The 13,745-nt window shown below is 37.9% G+C and overlaps 1 non-coding gene across 1 annotated transcript; it reads left to right on the top strand.

Moving 5' to 3' along the window:
* The first annotated feature begins 1,715 nt into the window (after positions 1 to 1,715).
* On the top strand, positions 1,716 to 1,788 carry TRNAR-ACG (transfer RNA arginine (anticodon ACG)). Its single transcript has one exon. It is a non-coding gene; the product is annotated as a tRNA-Arg (tRNA).
* The last annotated feature ends 11,957 nt before the right edge of the window (positions 1,789 to 13,745 follow it).

The raw sequence follows: 13,745 nt of genomic DNA, 5'->3' as shown, positions 1-13,745 counted from the left end.
CCGGGCAATTGTCAGTCTCTCCACGGCAGATTTCGGGTGGTGTTGGCGACTCATGGTCATCATTGTCCTTGTCTTTCTCATGATATCCTCCAGCGCGGTGTTAGTCAAATCTATGACCCCGAAGGAGTATGTTAGCATTGGGACTGTATAGGTGTTTATGGCTTTAACTGTGTTCCCTCCGTTCAGCTTTGCTTTCAGCAGGCTTCTGAGTCTGATGGTATTTTTCGGTCAGGCAGGTCTTAATTTCCTTGTGCTGTACTTGCTGAGACTGCATCATCCCCAAGTATTTATTTGTAGGCCTCTCCCTCTGCCATGGCTTCTATCTCTTTACCAGTCAACAGCTGGTAGTTTCGGTTGACTAATTTTCCCTGACGCAATCCGTAGGTCTTGCACTTGTCTAGACCAAATTCCATCCTAATATCATTGCTGAATTCTTCGGTGATCTGGGGTAGTTGCTGAAGGTGTTTCTCAGTTCCCGCGTAGAGCTTGAACTCATCCATGTACATCAGGTGGGTGAGGGTGTACAGGCTTTTCCTTCCTTCTTTGAGGTTATATCCATACTTGCTGCCGTTGAGCATGGTAGATAGCGGGTTAAGTGCTAGACAGAACTACAATGGGCTCAGGGCATCTCCCTGAAAGATTCCTTTCCTTATTATTATTATTATTATTGTACAAGGAAGCCTGAGGCTTATTCCTTACACCAGTCAAAAAAAAAAAAAAAAAATTCTGAATTACCCCGAGAGAGAAAACAAGAGTCAAAAGTAGAAGGGAATCACCAAGAAAGAGAAGAATGATGATATCCAGCTCAGGACCTGGGTGTGCCAAGCCCATACTCACCAGATGTGAGGTCCTGGGGTTAAATCATGTAGCAGCAAAAAAAATCACATGATTTCGATCATAAAGAGAGAAAGGAGGTTATAGTCCCTTTAATCCCTACCTGAGACCGTCCCTGGTTAAGCAATTTATATTTTTAAGTGAAAATGGTCTTTTTTATATTATTCCAAGTACTCTCGGCCGTAATAAATTTCTATATTCGATGTAATAAAGTGTTAATCAATTCAGCTCCAATTGATTAACCCCGGGTCAAGGTAACAGCTTAATTTAATACGGATTATAAGTGGAGTACGTTACGTGGAATCTAGATTTCTATAATAATATGGAATATAGATTTCTGTAATGACCGCTTTTATACCAAGTGAATATTAAGGTGAACATTTAACTATTAACTAAATCACTATACATTAAGGCAACGTTTCGGAAACCTTGCCAGAATCCATCCTCAAACCATACATAGGCTGTATTTTTAATAAAAATAATACAATACAATATAATATAATTTTATTTATCAACAACTTTTACATCGCTATAACTTGTTAAGGACTATCGTTGTCAACAAGTTTTTTTTTTGTTTTTTTTTAATAATTTTAAATAATAACAATATGATCATCTGGAATATTCGCAATGTTTGAGACATTGCAACTTTTTTGCTCTTTCCTAAATTGAAAAATTCGAGGAAAGAAACTTTATCCAACGTGAATAAGATTAATTAAATGAATGATACCTTGCAGGATAGTTCTAAAAAAGAATTCAAGACATGTTTTTCAACCTCATCGCTGGTTAAATGTCACATCTCAAAGAAATTGATTTAAAGAAATAAAGTTCAATGAATATCAATTAACGTGTGTTTCTTGCAAATATAAAACAATTATTAAAGAGGGCCAGTGGCGCAATGGATAACGCGCCTGACTACGGATCAGGAGATTCCAGGTTCGAATCTTGGCTGGCTCGCATGCCACTACCTTTTTTGTATTCCTTATTGAAAATATTACTCATATCAAATTACTTTTTAAAGTTAAATTTAAGGATTATTTTAAATATTCCTTTAGGAATATTTTCAATTTCCTTTGTAATCCTATGTACATGTACTTTATTTTATGCATTTAAAAACATTATTCTGAGAAGGGATCTATAGGCTTCCCCAGACTGCCAAAGGGATCGATTCATGGCACAAAAATTTTTATAAAATTTTTTTACAAAAATATACCTTAAGGAATATTTTCAATATTCTTTAAATAATTTAATATTTAATATAAAGAATATTATTTATAATTCCTTAAAAATTTAGGAATTTTAAGGAATTATTATTTAATTCCTTAATAATTAAATAATTATTATAATTCCTCAAATAAATAATTGCTTAAATTAAATATTTAAGGAATATTGAAAATATTCCTTATTTAAGGAATTAATTGAAATTTTAATTGAATTAAGAAATAATTCCGAATAAATTCCTTAAATAAGAAATATTTTCAATCCCTAACAAAAAACGTTAGTTTTCCTTTCTATCCCTTCTGCACTACGAGGGTTGTGTCAAACCAATATAATACGCATAACGGAACTTTTATAATTTTTTTTATATTTTTTAATATAAAAAATATATATACAGACATCTAAACATACAAGTGAACAGAAATAGCCCTTCTACTTAAATTCTTATCTATACCATGATGTCATATACCATTAGCTACATCATAATTTCTAAAGTGATCATATAGACTAAGTGACACCTGAAGTGATCATATACTGACTTTTGAAGAAAGCTCACCTCTCTCTCTCTCTCTGTAGAGCGGGGATTCTTAACCTGGGGGTGCACGGATCCCCGAGGGGTCCCACAAGTTAAGAATTCAGGTGGGGTCCGTGAACTTGGATGGGGAAAAAATTGCATCTTTATTTTCACTAACCTCTAACTGAAATTTGGCAGATTCTTCAATTATGAATTCCATTTGCAATAATATATCTTTGCGGGTCGGGATTTTCAACACTTGTAACCATCAAAACCAAAAATCGATTGGATGTCCAACTTGACATGTGTGTTGCCTTGTCAAAGACCACTCCCACAGTTCAATGTTAAAATGTTCTTGTTTATATTGCGGCACGACCACCAGATCAGTGGAGTTTACAATAAATCATCAACGTTAGACGTATTTAGCAGTCACGGACTTGAACCCAGGTCCACCCAAAGAGCGCGTGCCACTACACTCCTGCTCCTGACCTGTTATTCGATTGATCGTCAGGCCTGTTATTCGAGCTAATAAACAACAACAGCCTTCACACTGATATGTCTTTAAAAAATAAAATTTAACTTTAAATGTCTTGTTATTTAATACGTTAATAAAGAAGCACATATTACTACATCGCAATTTGTTTTATATATATTTTTTTATTAATGTATTTCAATATAATTGGTTTCCTTTGTAATCGTATATATTTTATTTTATGCATTTAAAAACATTATTCTGAGAAGGGATCCATAGGCTTCACCACACTGCCAAAGGGGTCCATGGCACAAAAAAGGTTAAGAACCCCTGCTCTAGAGTATAATTCTTATCATATTATTTCTACTAATTTCCAATTGCACTTAGCGTTGATCCAGACATTTAGACAATAATTCAAGAGAGAGTGCCTTCGAACGAGAAATAATCAACTTTTGTATGTAAAATATATATATATATATATATATATATATATATATATATATATATATATATATATACAGTATATAAAATATTTATATAAACAAATGTATTTTGTTTATATAATCACATTATATAATTAATGTGATCATTCCACTTCAGAGTGTGGTCTAGGTTAATCCTAATGATTTTTACGAATTAAATTCTTTAATATTATTAAGAACTTGGGAGTTATTCCGCGAACAAACCATCACCCCATAAACATTGTATAAATTGTGGTGGATAACTTCCCCACCACAACTTATAAACAGCGAAAATGTCCTTCGCACTGCGGAAAAAGAAAAATGATGATATCAGTGATCATTGAATTATGACCACCCTTTCCGTAATGGACAATGCTGCATAGCATTGTGGTAATTTGCATCTGGTCGTGAAAGTCAAAGTGATAAAGTAGCAATTATGGGACATAGAAAAGAAATCACGGAGTTTCAAAAGGGCATAAGGCAACTCGTGCGTCGGATGCTTCCATATCGGAAACGGCACGTCTTGTCGGTTGCTCACAACCCACTATGGTTTAGGTGACAAAGAATGGTATCGAACGGGTCAAACCCTCCCGCCGAACAGAACTGTAAAGGACTACGCAAGGTGGATCTTTGTGGTGAGCAAAGGGTGCAGCGCGTTGTACTGGCTCAACGGCTGTCAACTGTGCAACAGTTGACATCGCAATACAATATAGGGATGCAAAAACAATATCACAAATGATGATGCGCCGCACACTCAAACGTATGGGATTCCATAGCACACGACCAAAGAGACACCCTTTCCTCACCGCTGATCATTGTCGACGGCGAATGTTGGTGTCAACAACACGCTGGTTGGAAACAGGAGGACTGGAAACGAGTGTGCTGTTCGGATGAGTCCAAACACCTGGTGTAACACGCCAACGGACGCCTTCGTGGTGCAAGCAACACAAGTCCATGGACCCATAGTACTTGGACCCACACTATCCAAGAGGGTGGCGGTGGCTTCTTAATATGGAGCATGTTTGGCTGACCAGAATTAGGATCCCTGGTGCGTATAGACGAACGTTTCACTGGTGGGGTCTACCGGCAAAATGTTAACAACAGATTCTAATGCCAAATCCCATCTTTGGCACAGTAACCAAATTGATTCTCGTGGCGCCCTCCTTGAGGACTTCATTCTGGTCCACAACTGGATGATAAACAATGAAGGTGGTAAACCTTATACTTTCTCCAACGTGCATGGGGAGTCCAACATCGACCTCACTTTAACCTCACCCCCAGTTTCGAATCACATTGCAGAGTGGGACGTTCTAACAGACATATCTAACAGTGACCACCATGCCATCTCCTTCACTATCACGGCTGCAGCACCAAAGAACAACCGCAACAATCTGGAGGACCTTAGAAGATTTTCAATACGAAACATAAATTGGGCTAAGTTTTGAGCATCTCTGAACCTTGACTTTAAAGTGACAGCTCCAAACTTTAACAACCTCTCTGCAGCTGAATATGCTTTTTATGTACAGTCATCCCTCTTCAGAGCCACTGAATATGCTGCCAAGCAAAAGAAATTGCACACTCCTCATACTCCTTGGTGACACAGGAACTAACCGATCTCAGAAAATAAACGCATGTGGCACGGAGAGCCTTTCAACGACGCAGGCACTGGCCTGATCCTGAAGTTAATGCTCTCAAGCAAGAGTACAAGGAGAAGCGAAAAATCTACCATAAAACCATCGCAGAGAACAAATTAAGGTCTTGGAGACAATTGGTTTCCCAAGCAGGGAACACTAATCCTGGGGCCTCATATACAAGATCTGTAGGAACAAAATTATCTGCCCAAATATATACAACACAGTGCAATATCAAAACAGTGAAACATATGACTGGAACTCAACAGCTGAAAAAATCATTGAACACGTCTTTCCCGAAGATGATCCCAATCTTGACAATATGCACCAAATTCAGATTCGAGCAGACAATGCCACTAACGAAGGTACCCTGGACGTTGACCTTTTCACTGCTGTTGAACTTGGTGCTGCGGTGGCCAAGTTGAATCCCAAAAAGTGTCCAGGCCTTGATCTGGTAGAAAATGCAGTCATCACCAGATTTAATGACTTCTACCCTAATATTTTGTTAAATCTCTACAAGTGCCTCTTGGAAGGCATATTTCCCAATTTATAGAAGCAGGCACTGCTTAAAATTATTCAAAAACCGGGAAAACATAATACCGACCCAAGAGAGTACCGCCGAATCTCTCTGTTAGCCAACCTGGGAAAGCTGTTTGAAAGAATGATTGGTCCCAGAATCCAAACTGTCCTAAACTCACAAAACCTTTCATCCAACTCGCAGTATGGCTTCAAAAAAGGATCCTCCGCGGAAGATGCCATAGCAGCCCTTGTAAAACACTGTACACATTCCACAGCAGTCTATGAGATGGCCATCTTTGTGGATTTTGAGGGTGCCTTTGATACCCTTTGGTGGGAGAGTTCCCTCATGTCCCTTAGACTGGCAAACTGCAATCAATATATTTACAAAGTCATAAGATCCTACTTCAGTAACAGAACAATTCAGGTCACTGCCCAACACCTGTCATATTCAAAATTTATAAACAGAGGTTGCCCACAAGGGTCAGTGCTAGGACCACTCCTTTGGAACTCTGTACAGTACTTGACCAGTGGCTCACCAGAAGCTTTGACGACTTCGTCAATTTCGCCTATGCAGACGACTTGGTTATTTGCATTGCAGGAAGATAAAGGAGGACCCTTGAGGACCGTGCAAAGATTGTCCTGATTGACATGGTAAACTAGACCCAAACAAATAAATTAAAAATATCAAACACAAAAACAAAGCTAATGATCTTCGAAAACAGGTTGGATTGCCGCAGACCCCCTAAAGTGCTTATTCACGGGAAGCAAATTCCATATGTTGCACAAACTAAACACCTTGGCATAATATTGGACGGCAGGCTCAGTTTCCAACTGCACGTGAACAGTTTAGCAAAAAAAACCAAAGCCTTCACTGCAGCCGTCATCAGGATCTCCCGTTCGGACTGGGGACTCACCAAAAGAACCCTGTCTCTCTACTATAAAGCTGTGTTCTTGCCAATTGCCTCCTATGCTGCTGGGGTCTGGTTTTATAGGATCACTAACAGTAAAATCCGGGCCAAACTCTTTTCCATGCAAAGAACTATACTGCTTGCGACACACCGTGTAACAAGAACAACATAAACTAATGCACTGCCGTTTCTATCTGGGCCCCTTCCCCTGGACCTGTATATAGCTTACAGAGGTTTCATCTACAAACACAAAAAAAGGCCTACCAATCTCACTCCTTGAAATAGACTGCAATCCTGCTACAAATATCAAACTGGAAAAAATAAACCTATGGAATAAACTCCTCTCCCTTTGGCAGGTTAGATGTGATGAAAGTCCCACTGGAGCGGTCACAAGACTTTTTATCCCGGATGTCACCTTTGCCATGAATAAGCCACATTATAATTGGTTGTATCCATCCATGAGCACATCCTACATCCTAACAGGACATGGCGCTCTTAAAGCGAAACCGTTCCAATTCGGCCTGGCGACAAATCCTCATTGCTCCTGTGGGGAAGAGGAATCCTGGAACCACATCCTATTGTCCTGTCCCAACTACGAAGAACAACACTTAAAAATAAAGTTCAGAACATCTCAGAAGTCAATCTTAGACTTAATTGAAAATGAGACTAACTTTCAAGCCCTTCAAATCTTCACCAACTACGTCTTCAGAAGAAGAATGCAGATGCTTCACCACACTGGATAATTCAACAAATTCTTGCTGAGCTGTTCCCTGTGTCACCTACCAGTCATCGTTGTTCAGAGATGTCAGCCACTGGTGTTTTTTTTTTTTATATATTTATTTATTATTATTAATTGATATATTTTATTTATTATTTTATTTTTATTATTATTAATTTTTTATTTATTATTATTATTATTTTACTCAGGACTGGACATCCAGAGTACGGGATTGCTGGCATCCACTGGTATTGCAATACCTCCAGTGGATGCCGAATTTTAGCGCACTACCGAAGCGCAGATTATGTCCGGCTCCGCGAGCCTTGGGAAGGGCATCAGGCAGCAGTTGCTCAGGTGTTGGCTGCTTTGAATCCATGAGAACAGTGGCCCAACAGTGTATTAGGTAGGTGGTTATAATTCAGTGATCACTGAGTGTATAAATGCGATATCCATACAGACCTAGTTATTATATATATATATATATTTTTTTTTTTTTCGTTGTTGAGCTATGCTCACTGTTTTTTTCCCGATCTGTATGCGAATTGGTATTACGAGAAATGATTTGATTCTGCCTATTTCATTACAGTAATTTAATTAATGAGTTAAAGGTTTGTAATCAGACTCGAAGTGAACGTAATATGGAGAGGGCCATCACATCCTAACAATTGAGAGAACCCTGAAGTTTATTATGATCATTATTTATACTCGTATAATAGTTTTGAAATATTAAATACTACTATAAGTTGATATCTCAGTGAGTATAGGTTCTCTGCACTCGAATGACTTCACGATTTCATAGACTTAACGATAAGTCAAACATACCACGTGACACTGAACTAAACTAAACATATTAAAATAAACAGAATGAATCCTTAGATTTGTTTACAGTAGCCGTAATGTTTATTGTGTTTCCATGCATAGAAGGCTTTGATTAGCCGTTCAGTGGAATGACAGCAGACACAAAAATGAATTTGAAAAATATTGCATAGATAATAAAAGAAATGTTATAAAAAACTGCATTTACTGACCTCGTAAAACAGCACCTGATCAAAGAGAGAGATGGTCCCGGGCATCACCTTGAACATTCAGATGTCACGTGTTGTTATGCTGCCTAGTCCAACTACCGCTCCACCAGTTCAGCCAAATTGAAGACAACTTGATCGTAATTAACCTTGTAAATCACTGGGTATCTGGAGGATTAATAATTTTCTATATATTCTGAGCATTTCGAGATAATTACACTCTAAGCAAACCCATGTCCAATTCATCATTAAACAGGTATTGGCGAGAATGCGGAAATACCCTTCATGCGGGAGCATCTACAAGGGCACACGGCAAACGAAACTGCATCTTAAAAAGGGGGGAAAAAACTTGTTTGAATTAAATATTCATTTATTTACAAGTGAAATAAAAAGTATCATAAATGATTTCATTCTGCAATTTTTTAAAAAATATTTTCAGAACCAAATTTGCATTTATTAAGAAACTATTGTACAAGCTACTTAACCCTCCCCCGCTGCCAATGTGGCGTCTGATAGACACTTTTCAAATTTTTTTTTTTTCCTTTAAAAAAAAAATGGAAATGAAATGACATCTTCCCGTGTATACTTCCCCTCCGGTATTCTTTAATACAGTATTTTCTGTTTTTACTTTAATTTACTATAAATGTCAATTTTGTGTTTGGCGTTTAAAATAAATTTTCTGTTCATACTTCGGGGATGGCCGCAGAAGGTCAAAGGAGGTCACAAATCTACAGTATTTTAGAGTATACAAGCAGTAAGACTAGCTTAACCCCAGCTCACTCAAGTGTGCGTTGAAATATACTTTTGTGTTTGACCACTCGTCTCCAGCGACAAGACGAGCAATTGCTTGCATCTTTCTTTGTATTCAACTCAACTCTCCTAGCATCTGACACACCACCAAGCTGTCTAATCTTGCTATAAAGCTTTAGTATCGCTAGCTAAACGGAAAGCCAAACAAAAACATACCCATTGTGTGATGTCTGTCAGACTCAGGTTAGTGTTATTTATTTATTTATAATTATTATTTTTTTTTTTTTTTGAAAACCCCAAACACGACAGGTATTAGAACCTATAGTACTTAGTACCGTGCTTGGGATGGAGGTTGAGAAGATGAAAGAAGATATTTGTTGATATTGGACTTGAACTTCTGTAAACTGTAATTTTCAGGAAATACGTATGAAGGAAGGTTGTTCCAGAAAATGGCAGTTGAATGAATAAACGAGGAAGATGAAAAGTTGGTTCTGTGGGTTTGAAGTTGGACAGTAAATGGATGTTGGCTGGTGGTGGCTCGTGTTCGGACTGTTTTGAAAGAGAGAGCGGGAATTATAGAAGCCAATTCAGAAGAACAGTGCCCATGGAAGTAACTGTAGAAAGGCATACAGCAGAAACAGTGCAACTAAGAGACAGCGAGTGGAGAGCCTGTTAGAGAGGAGTCATTAATTAACCTAACTGCCCTCTTCTGAATGGAATATAGAAGCCTGAGAGAGGTTTTGGGGGCACCGCCCCAGATGTGGGAATAATATGTTCCCACATTGGTGGATTTTCAATTTGTACAGATTGAACAGCTGTTTGGAAAAAAAGTAACGCCGAGAACGAAAGAGAAAACCAAGATTTTTTAGATGCAGAGGAAGCAATATTTGTAATGTGCTTATGTCAACATGTGGACATGTGTGTGGACATGTGTTTTTGTAAAGGGCGGCTCCTAGAACGTGAGTTCAACTCCGCCTCGTATCTCTGTGAAGAACAGTATCACTACAAATGGGCCAGATGTGTGTGACGTCGGTTTGTGTGTATTGTGTGTGTGTTCTGTTGTTCTGTTCTGGCCTCTTGGCTATCCAGAAGCATCAGTCACCTGGACAGATGATTCTGGGTACTCGTCCACACCACGGGAAGGTGGGCCAGTCCCAATGGAGCACGTACTGTCTCGATGCGAGACTCTGAACCACCTGATGTTGCCAAAAGGTGGGCCAGATTTCTCTGGGCTTGTGTCAAGAGAGATTAGAAGTCAGGGTAATCCTCAAAAGCCGACCGGGTAAAGTGCCTGCCTGGCAACCCAAAGGTCGCGGATTCGAATCCCGCCTCGGGCTTGGATCAGAGTAGAAAATGCAAAAACTTTGGGAGGTGCATTATGGCCACAGAAGCCGATGCGCCAATAACTAACCAAAAAAAAAAAAAAAAAAAAAAAATCCTCAAAAGAGATATAAGAAGTTAGAAGACAGAGAGCTATCACCCTCAATGAGCGATCAGAGAGAAAACTGCATAACCAATTACAAAAAACAGTTGGCAAACCACAAGATGGAAGCGTGTCTGTCTGTGTTTCAATTTTGGGGATGAATTACTGAAAATTCTAACAAATATAGTAGAAACATTCATTATTATTATTATTGGTGGTGGTTTTTCTCGTTTATTATTATTTTTTTCGATATTTTGTAATTGAGTTGTTAGTCAATAAAAAAAAAAGCTAAAAATTGATTTTTGTATAATTAAAACGAAAAAGATCTCACGGATGCCAAGCGAGCACTTAGTATCTTGCATAAGTGTATTTATGCACGATACTGCAATTGATTAGCAGTAATAATAGCGTACAACAAAATGTTGTTCAATCTTCAAATTTCCGATTATGTAGCTCACAAAAGTTCACGATAACACGTAACTTAGGTCATTTTGCGACTACCAGGCAGGTCAGAACTTGCAACTACGTAAAACGTATTCTTGGACTACCATCGCCTACCACTTGCCTACCATCGAGCGGCAGTTCATCAATACTTGGATGGTAGCAGTAGCAGAAGCATGTGAGGCAAGAAAGGAAGCTTATGTAGCATCAGCCAAAAAAAAAAAAAACATTTCACACATCCATTCCCTCTAAAAGTTTGTCCAGTTACTCCTTGAATTTATTTAAGTTATCAGCTTCCATAACAACAGATGAAAGTTTGTTCCAGCAATCAACTATCCGCTGGTTAAAGACAAATTTCCGCACATCTATTCTACAACTGTCTTTCCTCAATTGGAATTTATGCCCCCTCAGGTTCGTAACCTGAGCAAGAGGAAGAATCAGAAATGAGCCTGTTCAACCCATTCAAGGCCTTATACGCCTCAATCAGATCACCTTGCAGTCTCCAGACGCTGCAATTTGCAGAACTTAAGCCTTTCTTTGTAAGAGTACCATTTCGTTCCCCTCACCAATCTTGATGCCCTGTTCTCTGTACTCGCTCAAGCAAATCTAAATCCTTCCTATAATGAGGCCTCCAGACTTGTATGCAGTACTCAAGGCGTGACCCTATACAAATGGATAATCACCTTCTTTTTCCTACTAGCAAAATTCCTGTATCTCATTGACAACACCCCATGACCTGCTCTAGCAGTCTGTCTGCACTGCTCAGAAAACTTCATAACTGACTGCACAATTACCCCCAGGTCTTTTTTATTTTCTACCACCTTAAGTGTAGTACCACACAGTTGGTACGTTTCTCTGGGGTTACTTCTACCCATATGCAGTACAGTACTTTGCATTTGCAAAGGTTAAACTTCAGTTGCCACTTTTCAGCCCAACTTTTCTAGATCCTGTTGCAGTAGCACACTGTTATTAACAGCCCTGCCAACCTTTGTATCACTTGCAAACTTCGACATTAAGCCTATGATAATAATTGGTGTAAGGACACGTACGAAAAAATACCATACAATTCGTTCGTCTGCAACGTCGTAATGTAATGCTTTTCATTCGGGAGGAAGCATTGCTTAGCAACAGAGTCGATTTCATTTTGAATGAGGTGAATTCGACACTTCGATTTCATGTCAGAAAAGTTACGCCTTGTTTAACTAGTGGGACCATTCAACAAAAGGTCCTGATCATCTCTATCACTGTATTGTACGACTATAATAGGGCCCCTTTAACAAATAAAGCCTGCAACTCATGCACTGCACCCGGCCTTGCATCTTATTTCGGCTCCGCCATGTAATAAAAGCATATAAAAATCCAAATTTTTAATAAGGCGCTATAAAACATATTATCTTGTTCAGAAAATATTTTCTCATTGGGTATACAAGTAACTGTATCTAATCGTCTTATTTCTAGATTAAAACAACGTTTTCGAATCTTCCATTTTATATTAAAAGGGTTGTATTTTATTTAATATTTAAAAATTAATGATTAAGTGTATAAATGTAGCTAATGTTGTATTTTTATTTATTTATTTTTAATTTAAAAAAAAAATCTTCACATGCTAATCACAGGCGCCGCGCAGGTTGTTTGCTCCTACCTTGCACAGTTAGTTTTCATTCATTGCCGCAAATTCCAGAGCAAATCCTGTTAGCAATGTAAAAATCATACGCCCTATATTTTTATATCGTTAAAAATGTACTGTATTAAAATCTTTGAGTTGGTCTAGCTTTCTGAAGGTATAGCAAAAATAGAATGACGTAGCCAGGACGTAATAATGTAGTGTGATATAACTTTATAATTGTCTAACATACGAAATCTAATGGTAGTGGGCATGACTTTACATTTTATTTGTTGTCGCGTATTTTTGTCACACTACACTTTATGTTAAACATTGTTACGTTATGAAATAGGAGCATTCACCTATTGCATGCTGCAGGCATACATTCTCAAGGCTTCGCCTTAAGCCAGAACTAACTGTCAAGCCGTTGTGTAATGGATCAACATCACCATAAGAGCTTCGTCAAGAGTTTACTATGATTGACTGAATGAAAGGAGGATGAAAAGCCCGTGTATGATACTGCAGTAGAACACGCATTTGAGTTGGCCGTGGTTCGAGTACATGACTGCTAAATACGGTAATGATCGTATTCTTGGTAAAATTAGTTGTAAACTCCACTGACTTATGTCGTCTTGTTAGAGTATAAAAATCCTATTTTTGATACAAGTAGAATTTCTTAATGGATGCAGTCTGAGCAATGTGAAGTGAGTGGATAATATCGCTGCTCTCGTACTCTGTGGAAAAGGTGTGGGTTCGAATCCTGTCGCCAGTGGACCTTTCATGGGCTTTGACTTTTCTTTCTGCAAAGAATGTAGAACCGACGATCAAATAAATCGAATTTACAGTGCGATATACGGATTAACGATTGCAGTACAGCAACAAAATGAGAAAACCGGTATTTCAGTTTTTTTTTTTTTTTTTTTTTTCGCGTAATACCGGTATTTTACATAACAAAAATCGAATTGAAAATATAAAAAGTATGTGAAACAATATATTTCTTTTTGGGAAAAAATACATAAAAGCGTAAAGTCATATAATATAACATTAGTTATATAATATTAAAAAAGAACGTAAATTTGCATTCTGATACTTATTAAAAAATAATTATATTTTTATTTAATAACCAAATTTGGTTATTAAATATGGTGTTATTCTATGGTACACCACCAAATATGGTGGTGTACCATAGAATAACGATGAAATGCGGAGACAGCAAGAAACTTCGGACTGTTAT

This window comes from Mastigoproctus giganteus, chromosome 1, assembly GCF_048544385.1.
Source record: "Mastigoproctus giganteus isolate SK-2022 chromosome 1, ASM4854438v1, whole genome shotgun sequence".
Classification (NCBI taxonomy): Eukaryota; Metazoa; Arthropoda; class Arachnida; order Uropygi; family Thelyphonidae; genus Mastigoproctus; species Mastigoproctus giganteus.
Note: the sequence above shows the minus strand (reverse complement) of the source record. Positions and strands in the feature narration are given on the sequence as shown.